General features: G+C 41.5%; 1 protein-coding gene across 4 annotated transcripts in view; it reads right to left on the bottom strand.

Annotated features, from left to right (window-relative positions):
• Positions 1-20,867, bottom strand: part of CBX5 (chromobox 5) — a 53,608-nt gene extending 32,741 nt beyond the window's left edge. For 2 of the 4 annotated variants that reach the window (XM_079966938.1, XM_079966941.1), the window contains exon 1: positions 20,697-20,867. The gene's annotated coding sequence lies outside the window, so the exon portion shown is untranslated. Of the gene's footprint in view, positions 1-10,672; positions 10,752-10,859; positions 10,991-20,696 lie in introns of all 4 variants that reach the window. The other 2 variants (XM_079966939.1, XM_079966940.1) reach the window with 2 other exon arrangements.
• Positions 20,868-21,290: the final 423 nt, after the last annotated feature.

Genomic DNA, 21,290 nt, shown 5'->3' with positions numbered 1-21,290 from the left:
TGCTGGGCTTCCCAGGTCCTGGAAAGTCGACCTATGTGAAGAAAATGAGACTAGGCCGAGTAGATTAGGCCTTGCTTTGCCTTTGCCCTGCACGCAGCCCATTTTTCTTGATTTTACTGCTGTGGGTGTTTCTTTGTTTTGGTAAACCACTTTGCGGACATACAGAGGGTGGCACTGTGGGTAAAACCTCAGTGCCTAGGACTTGCCAATCGTATGGTCGGCGGTTCGAATCCCCGCGGCGGGGTGAGCTCCCGTCTTTCGGTCCCAGCTCCTGCCCACCTAGCAGTTCAAAAGCACCCCTAAGTGCAAGTAGATAAATAGGTACCGCTTTATAGCGGGAAGGTAAACGACGTTTCCGTGTGCTGCGCTGGTGCTGGCTCGCCAGAGCAGCTTTGTCACGCTGGCCACGTGACCTGGAAGTGTCTCCGGACAGCGCTGGCCCCCGGCCTCTTAAGTGAGATGGGCGCACAACCCTAGAGTCGGACACGACTGGCCCGTACGGGCAGGGGTACCTTTACCTTTACCTTTAAACCACTTTGCATGTTTTTAAAAATAAATTTTATTAAATAAATAAACAATAAATATAAATAAAATAACACAAGCCAAAACACAGTCCATCCTGTAGATTTAAGTATATGTCCATAGATGCCTACTTGTTATCAGAGGCCCAGAATCCACATTCCTTTGGAAGAAAATATGAAATAACGTAAAACCATTTTTGCAGGCAAAATAATAATAATAATAATAAAAATCAATGTGTGGGGGGGTGACAAGAAATTTTCTGCACCGGGTACCACCTGACCTTCCTACGCCTCTGCCTGGTGCTACATCCAAATTGCCAGCTCTGCCCCCCCCCCATCCACTCTGGTAACACTAGAGCACAACCTAATGCTGCCATCGACATCAGGGATTCATTCACCTGATCATCTTTCCAAGGTGATATATGCCATCATCTGCAGCAATGTCTTTCTGCATTTCACATAGGACAAAACAGGCCTGCCTCCACACAAAATAATAAATGGCCATGAGTCTGACAGTAGAAATGACACTATTCGAAGCCAGCGGAGGACCATTTCAGATTCCCAGGACACTCTGTAAAGTGATCTTGGAGTAAAGGAGGTTCAAAGGAAAACTGGGACACAAAACCACTGAAGTACAACACTTCGAAGGATTCAACTCTATCCTTTTTGCAAAGGATTTTTAGCATATTATATATGTTAATTGGCTTACCAATGTCAGGATGTCTGTGTTAAGAACTGTTTTGTGAATTGCCACTATTAAGTACTTTGCTGCACTGTCATTTCCCTATGAACTCATTGTAAACAAAACCTCCCCCCTACAAAAACCATGTATGGATGTGTGTGCCATGTATGTATGTATGTATGTATGTATGTATGTATGTATCATCTATCTATCTATCTATCTATCTATCTATCTGCAATTCAAGATAGTCCACAAAGGCTTATGGGAGGAGTGGACCTTTGTCAGTCCCAAGGACCATGTTGCTTTCTGTACAAATCTTTACCTTTGTACAGTGGGCTAGTTTCTACACATACTCACACATGCCTCTCTATCCTTCAATTCAGCGCTCAAGGGCACATTCCAGCCAGCCAAAGACACTCAAAGAAAGTCTGAAGCAGGGTCAGTGAAATGTGGCCTGGGGGAGGCAGCCAAAGTAAAGCCCCAAGTAAAGATGCAAAATTAAAACCAAACCAACCCCCACCAGGAAGAACAGAAACTTTGGAGGAAAGGGGAAAATATGCAGTACTCCTTTTTTTAGCACCCTTTACTGGAAATGACTTTGTTGCTTTAGGAACATAAAACGTATTATCTGCAATTTGGTTTCCCATAAAATTATCATCTTTGGTTTATTAAAAGTACAGTTTATTAAGGCAATAATTACAAGCTGAATTTACTTTTTGTTACAAACGGTGTTACAACCTGCTGAACTATAAGGAACCTAGCATCCCTTTTGCTTTTGCCAGTTTCAGTAAAGTAAAACAAATTACGTCTTCTGAAAAAATATTTCAGCCCTCCTGTGTCAAGCAGACATAAAGCACTTAGTAATTCCATTTATAAAAAGCTGAGAAAAAGAGTGGCAGGGAGGAGAGGACCAAAAGGCAATGAATACGACATGAAATTCAATCATTATCTTTTTTTTCCAGCTATCACGATCAGTTGTTTATATTTGTCATTGGATTTATAATGGACCTGAAAACTGGGGGTATGTCCAGATTGAAACAAGTTTCTTAACCCCAGGTGTGGGGAACCTTTGTCCCTCCAGCTGCTGCTGAACTACAGCTCCCATCATGCCTGGCCATTGACAATGCTTGCTGGGGCTGATGGGAGTTGTAAGTTCAGCAACATCTGGAGGCCCAAAGGTTCCCCCAGACTTGCTCTACCCTTTCATGTGTCCATTTATTTATTGATTTGGTGTATTTCCAAGCATAGACCCCCTTCTTCTACATGCTGCAAAAGATGGAGGGTTACAAAGTAGGCGAGAAGCAAGAGGAGTCAGAGGTTGTGCTGCGGAAAGGCTTGCAACCATGTTGCAGGAGGGATGGGTTTGACAGAATCCCAATCTGCATTCCTGCTCTAAGTAACTAAAGATGTTCTGGATTCTGCAACATTTGAAAGCACATCTGGTCCTAAGTGTTCTGCTTGTTTTGTAATCCAGTCAAATGCAGTAGCAGTGCTATCATCACTTACATTTCTGCCTTTGAATCTTGGATCCAACAGATTTGCAGCAGCAACAAATTTCTGTTGCTCTGTACGTTCCCCTACTCCCAGTTCTCTTGAGGCCCAGACAAGCCAAGGGGACAGAGACAGATCCACCCACTGTGTTGTTACAAGATGAAGACGCAACTTCTCTTGTGACAATGGCAGTGTGCCCTAGAGGCAGGAATGTATTTTGCGCTTGCATTTGAGACTTGATTGTCCTCAGTGTACAGGAACTGTAATGATCTGATACTGTACTTACATAGCAATCTTCCAGTTACCCGGGTTTTTTTGTTCTTTGTTTTGAAAGAGTAACAATAATTTTGAGGAGTTAAGAAATGTAAAGTAAAAAAAATGAGAGGCACAAATACAAGATGGGTGACACCTGGCTTGAGAGCAGTACATGTGAAAAGGATCTAGGAGTCTTGGTAGACCACAAACTTGACATGAGCCAACAGTGTGACGCGGCAGCTAAAAAAGCCAATGCAATTCTGGGCTGCATCAATAGGAGTATAGCATCTACATCAAGGGAAGTAATAGTGCCACTGTATTCTGCTCTGGTCAGACCTCACCTGGAGTGCTGTGTCCAGTTCTGGACACCACAGTTCAAGAAGGACACGGACAAACTGGAACGTGTCCAGAGGAGGGCAACCAAAATGGTCAAAGGCCTGGAAATGATGCCTTATGAGGAACGGCTAAGGGAGCTGGGCATGTTTAGCCTGGAGAAGAGGAGGTTAAGGGGTGATATGATAGCCATGTTCAAATATATAAAAGGATGTCACATAGAGGAGGGTCTTTAAGCAGAGGCTTGACAACCATATGTCAGGAGTGCTCTGATAGTGTTTCCTGCTTGGCAGGGGGTTGGACTCGATGGCCCTTGTGGTCTCTTCCAACTCTATGATTCTATGATTCTATGATTCTACATGGTCACCTGCTCTTAAATATTTTATTCGTGTAAAATGAAAATAAAATATTTCACACACACCCCATTTTTCAATTTGGGGGGACGGGGGGGGGAACTAGCTTTGGAGAAACCCCACACCATTTTCTTCCATGTCTTTACATTTTTAGTCTCCAACCCTGAGCTGATGCCCTAACTTGTGCATCTTTAAGGTGTTCATCTTCGTTGTTTCTAAGGTACAATGTTAGCCTGACAGCTTTCCTTTACAAAGACTTTACCAAACTAGGATCTGGGTAGCCTCTCCTTAACACAAAAGGAGTGTGAGATACTTCAGACTCAGACCAAAAATTGTGCAAGCCTCGACAGGTCTTTGTTCTATAGAAGAAATTTAAGAACATCAGTAGAATATCACCTTCATGCACAACCCTTAGCTTCTACATCTATCAGTTTCAAAAGTTCACAGCAAAGTCTCCACTAGGTGATTTACAGCCACATTCCAGTGACTCAAGATGGGCCACTGTCTTAGAGCATTAGCATTTAAATTGTGACAACTAAGCCTTACCATTAACACTCTATTGAGATAAATAAGGGAAATTTACACCTCGTTTTGATGCAATTTCCATGCATATGGCTATAAATACCAGACACAAAAGGTGATCTTTTTGCCCAGAAGCTTTGTCTAAACCACCCCTCCATCTTTCCCACACCATTCCCCTATATTTCACATAATTGCTTGTCTTGCTACTTTTGGTTAACACAAGCATCAGTTACTTAGAAACAGTCAAAGCCCAAGAAATACTGGAGTTACTGGAGGAATTCTCCTTTGAATGTTGTTATGTTGCTTTGGTAAAGGAGATATTTGAGAATCCACCCTGATGAATTTAGGAGTTACAAGGAGCGCAAACCATATCTCTGTCCGTAAAGTGCTCACACAGCTGGTAAAACACTTTTGTTCCAACAGAAGCAGTCAAAAAAGTCCAGAGGGCCCAGAGCATGAAGCAGCTGGCTCCATAACTACTCATCAAGATCTTCTCTAGGCATTCTTTGAAAGCAGTTGAGAGAATGAGCTGTGGCCAGTGCGTGTTTATGGTTTGGAAGGAAAAAGTATATGATAGTGTAGACTGTGGGAGAGTAGAGAGGCAGCTGCTGTAGCACAGTGACAGACATTACTTCTAGTAGATAACTTTAGACAAATCAAGCTGTGGTTTATTAAACCATGGCTTAGTTTTATGTGCAAACCCTGCCCTGCAGGTTAACTATGGTTTGTCGACTGCAAAAAAAACCACAATCTAAAACCATGGTTTGTGTCTGGCTTACAAACCTGGCTTACTTTCACTATGGCTTAATATTACATTTGAATCCAGCATTTCCCTAACCATAGTTTGACCACCTCACCCCAGAAACTACAAAATAGCATATTGATTTATAGCATGCTTTTTTCCAAACAGGGACTCAATGTGGCTAACAACTAAACTAGATTACTGTATTTAAATGTATTTAAAAAGCAATGTTTGAAAACAATTAAACATTAGCAACACACACATACATATACACATGATCATATACAAAGGTATGTTGGAGACAAGAGCAGCTGGGAAACAAACCAAGCTAGTCATAATTTTGTTTGATCACCTGTGGGTTAACTCATTGCTAACTTCTGGTTTGTTAAACAAACCATGGCTCAGCTATGTCTGAACCAAGCTTATTCTCAGCCCTGTATCTGCAATATGGCAATGATAAAAATACTGTATCAGTTATAAGGATTGCTGAAATTTGGAAGGTGAAGTTATTTGAATGCTCAAGAAACACTACATAAATTTGAGGTATGATTATCATCATTTTATAATATCCTGTAGGGCGCTGAAGTACTGAATACCAGCTATGGACACCATTAGTGATTAAAATGTCATTTTCTGTAAATGCACACTTCTGTTGCTGTGAAGGACAGGTGGGGAGGGATGAAAAGCTAAAACGGATCTAGACCCTACAATTAAGCCACAGGAATCAGAAATGCTATCTAACCATTTGGGTCAACATGGACCACTGCAACGAAATTACTGCAATGCAGCTACCACGAGATCTTTATTTCACATGTGAATAACTGTATAGGTCTATTTCCAGCTGAATTGTTCCTGTGCTTGATTTTAACTGTAAGCAATTTTTCCTGCCTAAACAAAAAGCTCCACTGTTTTATAATATAGAAGAAATAAAAATTTTCAACTCACAAGGAAGAAGAGAATGCCATATTTTAATCTGATAAACTGCTGTAGTTTAGAAGACATAGATCCATAGCCGCCTGTCTGGGGACTAGTGCCTCTGCCTCTTTTTAAATATGCAGTATTGAGCTAATAACAACAACAAAACGTAGGGAAATTACTAGGAATCTATAGAAACTTGCCAGCATTTTCTTTGCATAACAGAAAAGAAAAAAAATATTTTAACACCAACGAAGCAATGTGAATACACTTCACATTTAGCATATATAGAGGATATGTAGCACAATTATTTCACTTAGTCTTCACGTTAGCTCATCATAAAGAGAAGGGGTGTCCCAATCACTTTTTAAATGCTTGCTACCTTTAGGACGTGGGATGCGGGTGGTGCTGTGGTCTTAACCACTGAGCCTAGGGCTTGCCGATCAGAAGGTCGGTGGTTCGAATCCCCACGACGGGGTGAGCTCCCGTTACTCGGTCCCTGCTCCTGCCAACCTAGCAGTTTGAAAGTACATCAAAGTGCAAGTAGATAAATAGGCAGGAAGGTAAACGGCGTTTCCGTGCGCTGCTCTGGTTCGCCAGAAGTGGATTAATCATGCTGGCCACATGACCTGGAAGCTGTACGCCGGCTCCCTCAGCCAGTAAAGTGAGATGAGCGCCGCAACCCCAGAGTCGTTCGCGACTGGACCTAACGGTCAGGGGTACCTTTGCCTTTACCCACCTTTAGGGCAACACTTCATGTACCTGATAAAGGACTCTATTCCATGAAAGCTTACCCCATAAATTTAAGGTGCTGCAAGACCTAGTCTTCTGCAGAAAAACAAAGAACACTGTTCCCCCTCTGGAGATCCTGGGTTTTAGTAGCAACATCCTGCAAGATAGCACTTGAGTGACATATCAGGTGCTATGGCACCTTCAGGCATAAGATGCCTTTTAAAAATGCAGCATGATGGTGTAGCTCCGAGGCTTTCAACCTTTTTGAGTCCACGGCTCCCTTAACCAACTACACTCTTTCTGCGGCATCCCTGTGGGGCTCAGGAGCCCAGCTATGTCACCCCCTGCCGGCAGAGCTGACAGCCTTTCATCCTTTTTCAAACACCCTCCCTTGCGGTGTGTTCCCTCAGCGTCCTCTCTTCTTCCCTCTCCTTGGGAGTCTTTTGGGCAGCTGCAGCTTCTGCCCCTGATCTCTAAGCTGGCCCCCCGCCCCAAAGAGAGATGCCTCATCACACTGCCCCACAGGGACCTAGGAAGCAACCCCTGGTCAGACCCAGAGGCACCATTTGCCTGGGGAGCTTGTAGCCAGGGCTGCTGCAACAAATAGTTTGTAAGGCATTGGGAGGCAGAGATGCAAGAGGGAATCCGAGGAGGCAGGGAAGGACAGTGGGGCAGAGGCCAGTGTTGCCCATAGCACCCCTGACCATCTTTCAAGGCACCCCAGGGTGCCACAGCACACTATTTGAAAACCACTGGTGCAGTTCAACATTTGAAAGATCAGCCACCCAATTTATAAATTTGACATGCTGCCGCCTTATAAAGCCACAAAACACTAGTGTCATGCCCTATGTCTTTCAAAACATTTTTTATTTGATTCTTATGGTTTGATGAAATGCAAGCTTAACCTTAAAAAAACACACCCAGAAATGTCCAGCTCACAAGATTATTATACAGTGGCACCTCGGGTTACATACGCTTCAGGTTACAGACTCTGCTAACCCAGAAATAGTGCTTCAGGTTAAGAACTTTGCTTCAGGATGAGAAAAGAAATTGTGCTCCTGCGGCGCAGCGGCAGCAGGAGGCCCCATTAGCTAAAGTGGTGCTTCAGGTTAAGAACAGTTTCAGGTTAAATACGGACCTCTGGAACGAATTTAGTACTTAACCCGAGGTACCACTGTATTGGTCTCATTTGATAGATGGGTTTCTGGGGAATGTTAAGCCACTGGTCATAAAGCAAGAGTTGCGTCTCCACAGCACAGACAAATTCTGCGGAGGTGCAGTCCTCTTATGCCAGAGGTGGTGTATACTATGTTCCCTTCTGTCCTGATCACAGGCCAACAGCCCAAGCTATGCACTGTTTCTCTGCCTCGTCAAGAACGTGCTGTCTCTTCCCTGCTGCAGAGCAAAGCTCTCTTGCAACTCAAGGGAGGCTGAAGAACTTCACTTGCTGTTGGAATAACAGCCTGGAGAAAGGAACAACAATGGTGAAGTTAAAGGTAATCTGAGAGCTAAACTAGATGGTACAAAAAACACCTCAGGGTGTCAGCCATGGTACATGTAACCCATAGGAGATGTAACCCATAAAAGCTAATGGTTATCATGTCAGGAGCTTTTGTAGGCAAGAGTGGCTCTTACTTCACGTATGAAGTATAGTGAAAATTATTGAGAATGTATACATACACAGATGGCCAGAGAGAAAAACTGCTTGGAAAGGTAAGATGTTAAAAAGTCAATGCATACTGAAAGCAAAGTTAAGTAAACAAGACCTAAGGTAAAGGTAAAAGGTAAAGGGCCCCTGGATGGTTAAATCCAGACAAATTCGATTATGGGGCACAGCGCTCGTCTCCACTTTCAGGCCAAGGGAGCCAGCATTTGTCCATAGACAGCTTTCCAGGTCATGTGGCCAGCATGACAAAACCACTTCTGGCGCATGGAGAACCATGACAAGTGCTAGAGCGCACAGAAACACCGTTTACCTTCCTACTGCAGTGGTACCTATTTATCTACTCACACTGGTATGCTTTTGAACTGCTATGTTGGCAGGAGCTGGGTCAGAGCAACGGGTGCTCACCCCGTTGGGTGAATTCGAACTGCTGACCTTGCAATCAGAAAGCCCAAGAGGTTTAGACCACAGTGCCACCCGTGTCCAAGACCTAAAGTAACAACAGCTCCATCAATAAAGATGGATCCAGGTATACCCAATCCTTGCTGGTTAGTGCTCCGTTTGTGTGACATCATACGTGAGTGAATTTTCATCAATTTAGGACATGATTCAAGCCACCAGAAATTTTAGTATTTCACTCTGCCTGTCTCCCACCCACCTTTTTTGAGATAAGAAACATAGGGTCATGGGAGTATGAGATGTTCATCTGTTTGTTTTTCTGTGTTGTGATTTGTTGTGTCTGATTTGTGTCGTTTTTATTATGCAGATATTACTTTGTTCAAAGTAAGCCACAGAATGGTACTGCTGGCAATCAATGACATGCCACTCTGGAGGTGTATGAACTCTTGAAGGTGTAGTTGATTTTACTCTATTCTGTAATAAATGTTGCCTACTTAAATACAAGGAAAGAATTAGTACCAAGATTAATGTAACAAGAGAGCGAGGCTATGTTTCTGTATGGTGTGTCAGAACATTCGTTAAACTGCAATGAGTTCTCTATGTGCTACTAAGCTTCTAGAAATTTAACTTGCTTAACTAGGTTTCCTATACTTCATGGGGGAAAGAGACAAGAAGAGCAGATTACAATAAAATCACACCAGAAAAGGGAATGTTAGAAGAAAGGGACAAAGCCAAGGGCATAAAACTCCAACTGAAACATAAGTGATAAGATTTCTGAAAGGTATTTTTTTGCTAGAGAAAAAAAGTTAGCATTTATGCCTTGCTACCCACAAAATATAATTTTCAAAAGCATCCTGTTTGAGATTCAAATAATTTTATTAAATGTGTCAGGAGGCTCTCAATGACAACCTCCATTGAACTATTTCAAATCCAAATACTTTCACCAGGAAGCATATCAAATACCAAAATACAAGAGTCAATAATGTATTTCCAAAATAAAGCACCGAATACAGTTACATTCAGCAAAATATTTTATTAATACGGGGAACTCATATACATGTTATAAGTATACGTAGAGCCTGTTTTGCAAGAAACTGTACGAAACAAAAAATAAGGCATATTTAACACAACTGAAGGAAACAACAATTTTAGGACTATTTATGGGTTGGATCCAGAGAAGCACAAGTGTAAAGACACTCACAGAAGAACCTCTATACAACAGTCAAATCCCCACTCCCCACTCCAGTCCCTGTACCCCAACCCACAGTTTTCTGGAAGACTCCTTGACCCCAGAGAAATTTTTCAGAAGCCAAAGGGGCTGCAGAGGAGAGGAAGGGATGGGAAAGTCCCTCTGTGCGAGCATTCTAAGGCTTTCACTATATAGATCCAGCTGGGTTTTACTGTTGTTGTTGTTTAGAGATTTACTGAGCTTTCAGCATAAAGTTCTCAGAGAGAGTTACCAACATCCTACCTCTTTAATTGGTTAGTTATAGTGCCATATGAAAATACCCAGAATACTGTGAGTGCTTATGAACCGAATATCAGCTTCTAAACTAATGTGAAACAAATATCAACCTCTATATCTCCAGGTACAGGGCAGTATATAAAATCAATCAATCAATAAAATAAATAAATAAAAAGACATTTCCTAAAGTTGCTTTGCACTACAGAATAGTTGTCATCAATGTGCCTGATTAGTGTTCATCTTGTGATAGTATCATCAGTGTTTCTATTTAAACCTAAAAAATGTACAAATGTAACCTTTTGACCTGAGTGAACTTTGTATATGAAGTGTCAGAATATGACTCAATTGTACATAAATCATCATTATTAGGCACCCCAATTTTCTTCTGGCAGGAAAGCAATCAGCACTGATGAAGGCTATAAGCAGCCATAAACACAGAGATCTTGCTTTTGCAGTTATGCCCTTGGCTGTTATAAATGGGTCAGTTTCTTACTGTAAAACAGCGGCCTCTTTAAAGCACATTGCGCCTATTTTGGCATCTTGCAATGATGCTTAAAACCCACTCAACAATATGCATCTTCACTCCATTTTCAGGTTACCTGATCTTCAGGTGGTTTCGTGCTGCCCTGTAAGATTCTGATTGAGGTGCTTTAGTAGCATGGATTCTTTGAAACAAAACTGCAGGATAAAAACACAAATGAAAAGATTTTAAAGTTTGGTATAATTTTTTAAAAGTGTATTAATATATACAAATGTATCAAGATAGGATGGGGGGGGGATACTCACACTCAGATGTGCTCTGAAGTTTCTAATTCAACCAGATATTGCTGTAGTCTTTTCTGATTTGCGAGGCATTTACTTTGCCTTGACAAGTTTCCCATCTTATGGAGCACAGGAAACTGAGAAATATTTTCCATCTAAAATATGAACATGGCCATTTCAGGGATGATACTAAAGTACTTGTATTAGTTTCCTATTCATCCATACTGGATTAAAAGGAGGTACATTTCCACACAGATTCCAATCAAATAAACATGCAGAATCAGTATTGCCATTTCCCCATTGTTTCCCACTGGAAGACACTGAAAGATCCATTAGGCCTCAGGAAACTTCTCATGACCACAGCATAACCCCACATCATGCAAAGAACTGAAACCAAATTAAGACATGGTCCAATTCCCTTGGCCACGGGGCTCACTGGGTGGCCTCAGGGTTTGAAATTAGCAGGGTGCCAGGTGCATTTTGTGCCTAAAGACTCTCCATTTTTTGCACCATTTTTTGCACCTGGCTGACACTCAAGGATTACCGAAATGTATGTGCTTTGAAGCCTTGAAGTACATGTTAAGGATAAACAACATGTTAAGGAGTATAATAATAAAGAGTAGAGTGTTTTGCAAACTGAAGCATGGTACCAGTGGTGACTAGACAGTCTGTTTGGGGGTCCAAAACCCAGGTTCCAGAAGTCCTAGCTTTTCAATCCCAGTTTCCAACATTGGGTGACCTTAGACCACTGTTTTGCAACCTAATCAGTCTCTTTTAGTTCTTTTGAATGGACATCACTCCGGTGAAAGGGAGTGGTATAGGAAAAAAGATGTTAGGATGTCACTATACTGTACCAGCAAGATTTTAAGCAGAACATTGTAACTTATATCCAAAGAAAAATAAGCAGCATTCCACTTATACAACTCACTGTCTCTTGTGCCAGCAATAAGCTACTCCATCAGGAGAACATTCTGGACTGGCATACAATTTGGCACCACAGGAAACCAATTGTGCACAAGGGAAAGAGCCTTTCACACACCCTAGGCCATGGCTGCAGTCAAGCCAGTGAGTTTCAGTCTTGCTTTTCTGTGAGCACCAAGTTAATCTGTCCTTTAATTATTTTATGGCGCTCCAGAAAGGCACATATTTAAATACTGGAGACAGATAAAAGATCTTGAACAAATCTAGAAAGTAAAGAGTTGATAGAAGAGGAGATGCTCTCCAGCCGTTTCCCAATTTACAAGATTGGCATATTTATGCTGGATATGACAGGATGAATTTACATAATGGAGATCCAAGTGACCGGGGAGGGCAGAAAGGGAGATTTTCAAAATAAAAAGTCAGCTCTAAATTACACCATATTGTGGCCTTTTAAACTCTAGGAATGGCAGAAAGGTTTCAGTGCTGCACACAATCCTTTGATGGAAATCTCAGGTGCTGTTACTTTAGGTTCTAAAACCTGGATTTGAACATTTTGGAACTTTATGCTGCTGCTTCCTGCAGTATCCAGCAGGTGTTGGTAGTGTAACAGAGATTCTTTATTTTTATTGGAGGAAAGAACCCATGAGAGATTTTTTGGCCACTCCCTTTTGTATGTGCAAATACTTTTTCAGGGGTGTGGATTAAGCACTAAATCGTGAAGGTAAAAACAAGAAGAGAGCTGTATGTAGAAGAAAACATTCTTTGTTCCTGTAGCTTTTCCTGAAGCGTTTAGTATATGCAAATATCTTAAAAATCAACACCATCCTATTCTACACTCCACTATGTAGCTGTGTGGTAAAAGGCCCACTATTTCTTATAACATCCATTTTATTCAGTTCACTTTGAAGAGAACCTGGAAAGAGGTTTGAAAATTTGGTAACCTACCCACATAGTTGGTATGATCAGAGAGAAATCCATCATAATTTTGGATCAGTTGTGTAATGCAATCGTGTAAATTTTAAACAAAGCACACATCCAATAAATTTGAAGGATAGCGTCAAATACTTTTCAAACACAAGTGTTGCTTTGCGCTAAACAAGACATAATGGCCTGGATCTAAATACCACTGTGTGCAAGTAAAAAGCTCTCCATTTGTTGGAAAAGGGGTTGTGAAAGGGAGTGGTATAGGAAAAAAGATGTTAGGATGTCACTATACTGTACCAGCAAGATTTTAAGCAGAACATTGTAACTTATATCCAAAGAAAAATAAGCAGCATTCCACTTATACAACTCACTGTCTCTTGTGCCAGCAATAAGCTACTCCATCAGGAGAACATTCTGGACTGGCATACAATTTGGCACCACAGGAAACCAATTGTGCACAAGGGAAAGAGCCTTTCACACACCCTAGGCCATGGCTGCAGTCAAGCCAGTGAGTTTCAGTCTTGCTTTTCTGTGAGCACCAAGTTAATCTGTCCTTTAATTATTTTATGGCGCTCCAGAAAGGCACATATTTAAATACTGGAGACAGATAAAAGATCTTGAACAAATCTAGAAAGTAAAGAGTTGATAGAAGAGGAGATGCTCTCCAGCCGTTTCCCAATTTACAAGATTGGCATATTTATGCTGGATATGACAGGATGAATTTACATAATGGAGATCCAAGTGACCGGGGAGGGCAGAAAGGGAGATTTTCAAAATAAAAAGTCAGCTCTAAATTACACCATATTGTGGCCTTTTAAACTCTAGGAATGGCAGAAAGGTTTCAGTGCTGCACACAATCCTTTGATGGAAATCTCAGGTGCTGTTACTTTAGGTTCTAAAACCTGGATTTGAACATTTTGGAACTTTATGCTGCTGCTTCCTGCAGTATCCAGCAGGTGTTGGTAGTGTAACAGAGATTCTTTATTTTTATTGGAGGAAAGAACCCATGAGAGATTTTTTGGCCACTCCCTTTTGTATGTGCAAATACTTTTTCAGGGGTGTGGATTAAGCACTAAATCGTGAAGGTAAAAACAAGAAGAGAGCTGTATGTAGAAGAAAACATTCTTTGTTCCTGTAGCTTTTCCTGAAGCGTTTAGTATATGCAAATATCTTAAAAATCAACACCATCCTATTCTACACTCCACTATGTAGCTGTGTGGTAAAAGGCCCACTATTTCTTATAACATCCATTTTATTCAGTTCACTTTGAAGAGAACCTGGAAAGAGGTTTGAAAATTTGGTAACCTACCCACATAGTTGGTATGATCAGAGAGAAATCCATCATAATTTTGGATCAGTTGTGTAATGCAATCGTGTAAATTTTAAACAAAGCACACATCCAATAAATTTGAAGGATAGCGTCAAATACTTTTCAAACACAAGTGTTGCTTTGCGCTAAACAAGACATAATGGCCTGGATCTAAATACCACTGTGTGCAAGTAAAAAGCTCTCCATTTGTTGGAAAAGGGGTTGTCTTTTTGGGGTTTCCTTTCATTGGCAGATATTAATACTACATTGAATCCTACTTTGAAGCAGCTGGAGGTGGTGGACGAGGGGTTGCAAAAGTTTGGGTACATGCATGAAACATCTATATATTCTGTTCAGTATAAGTTCAGAAAAATATCCTATAAAAACTATGTAGTACACATAACTATGTAGTAAAAATAACTTTGTAGGCTCTTGTATCAAGTATGGTTTTTGATGTGCTAGTATTGCACTAGAATATTTTTTAAAATCCATTGGATATTAGTTCAGTATATTTTTTATATTGTATCAGAAATACACATAGAAAAGTTGCTTTCTTGTTTATATTGGGCTTGTTCTTTCTCCCACAATCCCACAATATGCTGTTGCCTTTAACCAGATCCTTCAGTGACTTCAGTACAGGTGTGCATGAATGCTGTACAGTCGTACCTTGGATCTCAAACATCTTGGCTCCCAAACAAATTGGCTTCTGAACGATCGAAACCTGGAACTGAGTGTTCCAGTTTTCGAATGATTTTCAGAAGTTGAATGTCTAGTGTGGTTTCTGCAGCTTTGGTTTCCAAAAGTTTTAGAAGTCGAAAGGACTTCTGGAACAGATTCCGTTCGACTTCTAAGGTACAACTGTACTTCCCTCAGAAGCCACTGAAGTGCTTAGCAATACGCAGTTTGAATTTCTTGGCCCACACACTGTTGATTGAAGCAGGCCAAGAGAGAATGAGAGGAAGAAGAAATGTGGGGCAATGATGTGACTACAATACAGAGTGTCCTATCGCTGGAGCCCGATGAGTAATTTGGCGAGTTTTGCATCCACATCTTACACTATTCACCATGCTGGAATGTCCTGAAGCAATTTATTTTGCCTTTTTGCAAAAGCACATATACAAATAATTTTATCTCAAAACACCCAGTTTAACTTTGATGTTTGATGGTCTCACCACCTTTAACAACAACCCAGTATGCCACAAAAAATATTAAACAGTGATCATTTCTGACCCCCAAACTAGCAGCAGCCAACTTGCTAAGAAGCAACGCAGATGTGAACTAGACTGCAAAACAATTGAGAGCTCAAGTTCTTAAACATTTATTTAATATTTTGACAGATGCATTAATTTAAATTAAAAATATCACAAGTCATTTGCAGTTCAACTACTTAAATTACTGAATTACTTCTGGTAGGATATGAAAATGGTTTTATTAGTACAGCAAATCAGGAATACAGATGTTTGGTTGCATATTTCAAGTTGCTCTGGACAGTTAATAAGCAGATCTGTCTGTTTGTTCAGGAAGTGCTCAGACAGCATGCTGGGGAAGACAATATACAATAACTAGAAAAAAGTTATATTGTAAAAGAAAATACAAGGGTAAATGATAGTAGACAATTTGCCTGTTGTAACTTAATTGGCTTCTATTTTAACATGTGTGTGGGGGGGAATTCATTAAGAAATAAAAGTCTATGTTGTAGCATAAGATTTTATCATTTTCACAATAGTTACTGTGCAAACAGAGAAGGCGCAGAATTTGAAAAAGGAATCGGGTCCTGAGTTTTGGATATTGTTCTTGTTAGTATGAGGGCAAAAATTCCACTTTTGTATCCATGTGTAGATATACAATTGTGGAATAAACTCACATACAGCATCAGTAATGAAAGATGCCTGCTTCCATTGATTTTGAATGGGTAAATGGCAACTTCCACCCACACAGCAGGACTTCCCTTTCCTCTGCTCCCCAAATATGTTTTGGATTGTTGGGAAAACTTCTGGAGGAAATCAGGGTTAAGGAGGGCTTAAGAGGGAAGGAGAGGAAGAAAAAAACCAATTGCGTCCACTGACACGATGAAGCTGCCACAATCTTCTCTGCCACTAGAACCAGGCCATGTTCTCATGCCGTAGAGGTAGATGCAGCCCATGGTGCAACTTTAAATAAGTGAAAATCTTCCCAAGATGTTTTAATGTTTAAATTCTGCTACTTTTTTGTTATTCTAAGGTACTTGAAATTTAGCTTTCATATTGCATACACACAAGCATGCACATGTATGTATCACCTTGTATACAGTGGTACCTTGGGTTACATACGCTTCAGTTTACAGACTCCGCTAACCCAGAAATAGTACCTCGGGTTAAGAACTTTGCTTCAGAATGAGAACAGAAATCGTGCTCTGGCAGCGCAGCAGCAGCAGGAGGCCCCATTAGCTAAAGTGGTGCTTCAGGTTAAGAACAGTTTCAGGTTAGGAACGGACCTCCGGAACGAATTAAGTACTTAACCCGAGGTACCACTGTACAAGTAATGCAATTCATAAATGGGGAGGAATAGAAAAGAATAGAATTAACAAGTAATTTACAATTTGCATGTTTAGCTTAGTGCTTTTCAAGTCATGGGGTGACAAAGGTGGACTTGCTAATCACTATTCTGCTGTCTGGCTAAAAAAGAGTTCATCCCCCAAACTAGATGATTTTTTTTAAATGATTTTTTTTTTACCATTTCGTTTTTTTAAAGACCCAAGTGTCTTATATAATCTAGTTCAAAAGGAAATCTAAACATTTACTAGAAACACATTAAACTTCCTAAAACCAGTATCACAGCTACCTACCAAATAGAATGAATTAAATATTTCATTTTTCAGTAAACCACAAGGGAAACAATGTATATTTTTAAAAATACAGTCGTACCTTGGAGGTCAAACAGAATCCGTTCTGGAGCCAAAGTGTGGCTTTTGATTGGCTGCAGGAAGCTTCTGCAGCCAATCGAAAGCCGTAGAAGCCCTGTCAGATGTTCGGGTTCCAAAGAACATTCGCAAACCGAAACACTCACTTCCAGGTTTGCTGCGTTCAGGAGCCAAAACATCCAAGTGCCAAGGTGTTCGGGATCCAAGGTACAACTGTACTGCAAATGACACAGCCAAGAGTAGTGTTTTTGAAATAAACCAGATCAAGTCACCACAACAAGCCAATATTCAGGCAAAGTGCAATTGCTCAAATCCTCCTTCTGGCCATGCGGGAAGAGGCAAGTGTGCAAACCTCAGGCTCACAGCAGCTCTTTCCTGTTCGTGCACATAATTCTAGAACTCTGGTTTAGTGTAAGGTGCGAACCAGTTCAGTGTGTTCAGTTTCAAGTTATGAATGAAATGCAATTATTTTCTATCTCAGGAAGAAATACTATTTTGCACAGTAACTAACCCTTGCATCATGGAAAGTATGAAAACTTGCAGTTAATCTTATACATGTTTACTCACCCACTTTGTTCAATGGGATTTACTTCTCAATACATGTACATAGGTTTCACCACTTTAGTCAAGGAAATGGATTTTGCTTAATAGACTTACATGTGTACAGAGAGAAATCTATCTTGTCTTATCTCTAAGCAGGAAAAAAAATACAATGCAAAAAGTACATGGGATACATGAGCAAAGAGTTTTGATTCTGTCTATGTAAAGGCATTATTTAGCTGCAAACCATGTTTTATTTGTTATGGTATCTATTAGTATGAAAGCTTGTTCAGGAAGGAAATGAATTTCAGTAAGTGGACAGCTTTGATCTTGAATCTATTTTTAAAGCCTAGAGCCTTCTCTTCCAACATTTCTCAGGGACTAGCAACCCACAGCAACTAGATACCTGACAAGACACTGAAAAAAGACATTGAGCAGTCACTTCTCTTCAGGTCTCTATACCACTCTGCTTATTGTTTATCTACCCATTTGTAGCAGATATAGCTGCTTTCATCTTCACATTACTCAGTTTTTTTCTTCCAGCCAAGTTAAACAAGATGGCAAGAATGGAAAAAATTCTACCTATGCTGAGGGTCACCCCTATATGTGCAGCATTTGTGTACCTCATTTAAATCAGCTTCCACCTAAGTGTGGCTGAGAGCCAACTACAAGCTCCTCAGCATCCCAGCTGCCATTTCAAGTTCTAGATACCCATAATTCAATGTATATTCTACAACATGTCTGTGCTTGGGATCCACACATAATGAATTCATCATCTGCACAAATCACTAATGACCTTTGTGTAGACTCAGCCCTGGTGTGAAGAAAACTACCCAGCAGTAGGAAGGTGACTCGGTGATCTGCTGAGGTTGTATTTAAAACTATAGTTGTTCTTCACAATAGAACATTGCAGCCCTACACTGTGTGCAGCAAGATTTTAATTTTCTTTCTTCATGGGACAAACAGCTGGGCAAAAAGCGCTAAGCCAATTTTCAAATCTTACTGTCGACAGTAATCCAAAGCATTAAGTGCCATTACACCTACAGATACTCCAGCTCTCTGGATTGAATAACATTGATTTTATTTGAGAAAACGGTAACATATATATTTGGACATTTCTTTCTTTATCAATTGTTATGCACAATAAGATATTCTCTATGGCTTGCAGCCAGCAAATCCAAGTATGCACTCTCATTCCCTCATGTTGGATCAAGCATAGTATCTTAACATGGAATTGCTGTAAAGACCAACAGAAGTCTTGTAAAGAAGAAATCATTATTATTATTTTAGGACTCTTTTTTTCAGTCCAACCAGCTATCAGAATAAGCAAAACAACTGCGAAGGGGCAATGTGAATGAATGTGAAGGGGGCCCCTTCGCTCCTTACTCTCCAACAGCAACCACAATAGCAACACCCAAACTTGCTGAAGTGTGAACCTGGGTTTATGGACTATGTCCTTCCTCTGCAGACTTCCCACTCAACACCCAATTCTCAACGTTTCCCGTATTTTTTGCTCTATAAGACTCACTTTTTCCCTCCTAAAAAGTAAGGGGAAATGTGTGTGCGTCTTATGGAGCGAAATCAGGCTGCGCAGCTATCCCAGAAGCCAGAACAGGAAGAGGAATTGCTGCTTTCACTGCGCAGCGATCCCTCTTGCTGTTCTGGCTTCTGAGATTCAGAATATTCTTTTTCTTGTTTTCCTCCTCCAAAAACTAGGTGCGTCTTGTGGTCTGGTGCGTCTTATAGAGCGAAAAATACAGTATTTTATTTTTTTAAATGACTATTTCCTCCCACTGTGTTTTCAGCGGTTCTTTAGTTGTAAACTGCCTGGAGTCCAGTCAGGGGGAAAAGGCGGAGCACTAATAAGTTCAAGTTTGATTCCCTCCCCCGCTTTCTTTTTCCTTTCTCCTCCTATGAAGAGGCTGCATCCTAATGTTTTAACTTAATCTTTTAAATTGTATTTTAATCCACTTGTTTCTATTATTGTTAGCCGCCCTGAGCCCGGTCTTGGCTGGGGAGGGCAGGGTATAAATAAAAATTTATTATTTATTATTATTAATAACCCAATACAATGATACCCGAAAATTCCCCGAACTTGCCTGTGCTATATATACATTGGGCACCAAATAAGTTGGGAATTATCTACCATGGGGGGGGGCGGTTATATTTCTTTTTTTATATATATATAAATATTTATTGAGATTTTTTTTAAATACAAAATGCAAAAATGATAAACAATATAACATGAATCATAACACATTTTTCAAAACTTCTTTGGACTCCCTCACATCTCCCACTCCCACTTACATCATTATGACCTTTTTCCAGCAATTTATCATCTTGTTTACATTCTTAAATTTCGTTCAATTAACTTAATCTAATAATTCTCCAAAAATTTTATATTTTCCTCCATCTCACTTATCGTCAAATTCAAATCTAACTCAATGGTAGGCAGTTATTTATGATCTAGCATCCTTCTTAGCCTTCTACCAAATTACAATACTTTTGTAAATAAATCTTGAATTTCTTCCAGTCTTCTTCAACGGGGGGCGGTTATATTTCATGGAAAGTTTCTGGGATTTCGGGCTTTGGAAACTCAAGTAGAGGGGAACGTGCAAGGCTGGTTGGCTTGGACTGTCTCCGGGGTCGGGAGCGAAGGAGCGTGGAAAACACGAAAGGCAAAACTCCAGCACCTCACAGCCACTTATCCTCGAGCGACTAAGGCACGAAGACTTGCTCCGGCGTGAATGGGCTGAACGTGGACGGCAGACTAAAAGAGGTTTCTCTAAAAAAAGTTCGCGGAGGTGTACAGCTTTGAAAATTACGGGCCGGGACAAAATACTGCAAGGCCATATGTAGTCAAAGACATGAATTGGGGTGGGTGAGACTGAGGGAAAGCTCACGGCGGGAAAGCCTCCCACTCCTAAAGAAAAGCGCCATAGTACCGAGGCCCCTCGCCATTGGCCATCCTCCGCGCCAATCAAACAGTTACACTAAACCACCCGCCCCACAAGCAAAAGCGGCTTCCCCGTTGGATAAACCGGCTGCCACTCCACCCTCCGACCCTCAATGGTCTAACCCTCCCAACTGCCTCAACCCTTCGACCTATGAGGCTGTCACTCAGATTCCAGCGCCCCGCCCCCTTTCCAACGGTACCTCACAGCACGGACAGGCTCCCCAATCACGCCAAAACCACGCCCCCCCTCCCTCGGAACCGCTGGCTCCCGGTAACGCGGCCCCGCCAAGATTGTTTCCCGTGGTCGCTCACCTGGGGAAAGTAGCGGGCTCGGAGCGGAAGCAACTTCCCCCTCCCTGGTTTGTAACCCCTCACAGCCGCCGCTTCTGCGCAACGCCCGCCAAAAACCCCGTCCAGTGCGCACGCGCCAGCCCCTCCGTCCCCCTTCCCAGCCTCACTGCGCCGGCGTGAGGCGCGCGCATTTATCCCCTCTCCCTTCCTCCCCTCCCCGTTATTCGTCAGAAGCAAGACTTTGTGGCGCATGCGCAAGGTGTGCAGCGCGCTTCAGCGTAGGCTCGCCTCAGAGGCAAGTTGCACGTATTGAACTCTCTTTCCTCCCGCACCCCAAGCCCAGCCCGGCTCGCGCCTTCATCCTACCAACCACCAACACAAAAAACGCTCAGGAATACCAACTTAATTCCCGCCTCTATTAGAATGAATGAATAAAAAGCTAACCAACCCCCCCAAAAAGGGTATCCGTTGATCCCAGCCAATCGCAAGAAACCTGCGTTCCGAACTGCCCAATGAAAGAGAAGCTCTTGCGAGTGGTTATTTGAGGAGTAAAGGGCGGGGAATTCCGTCGGAGTCGGAAGAGTGACAAAAAACCCAACCAACGGAAAGCCAACA

This window comes from Podarcis cretensis, assembly GCF_951804945.1.
Source record: "Podarcis cretensis genome assembly, chromosome: 2".
NCBI lineage: Eukaryota > Metazoa > Chordata > Lepidosauria > Squamata > Lacertidae > Podarcis > Podarcis cretensis.
This window is presented reverse-complemented; position numbering and strand designations above follow the sequence as displayed.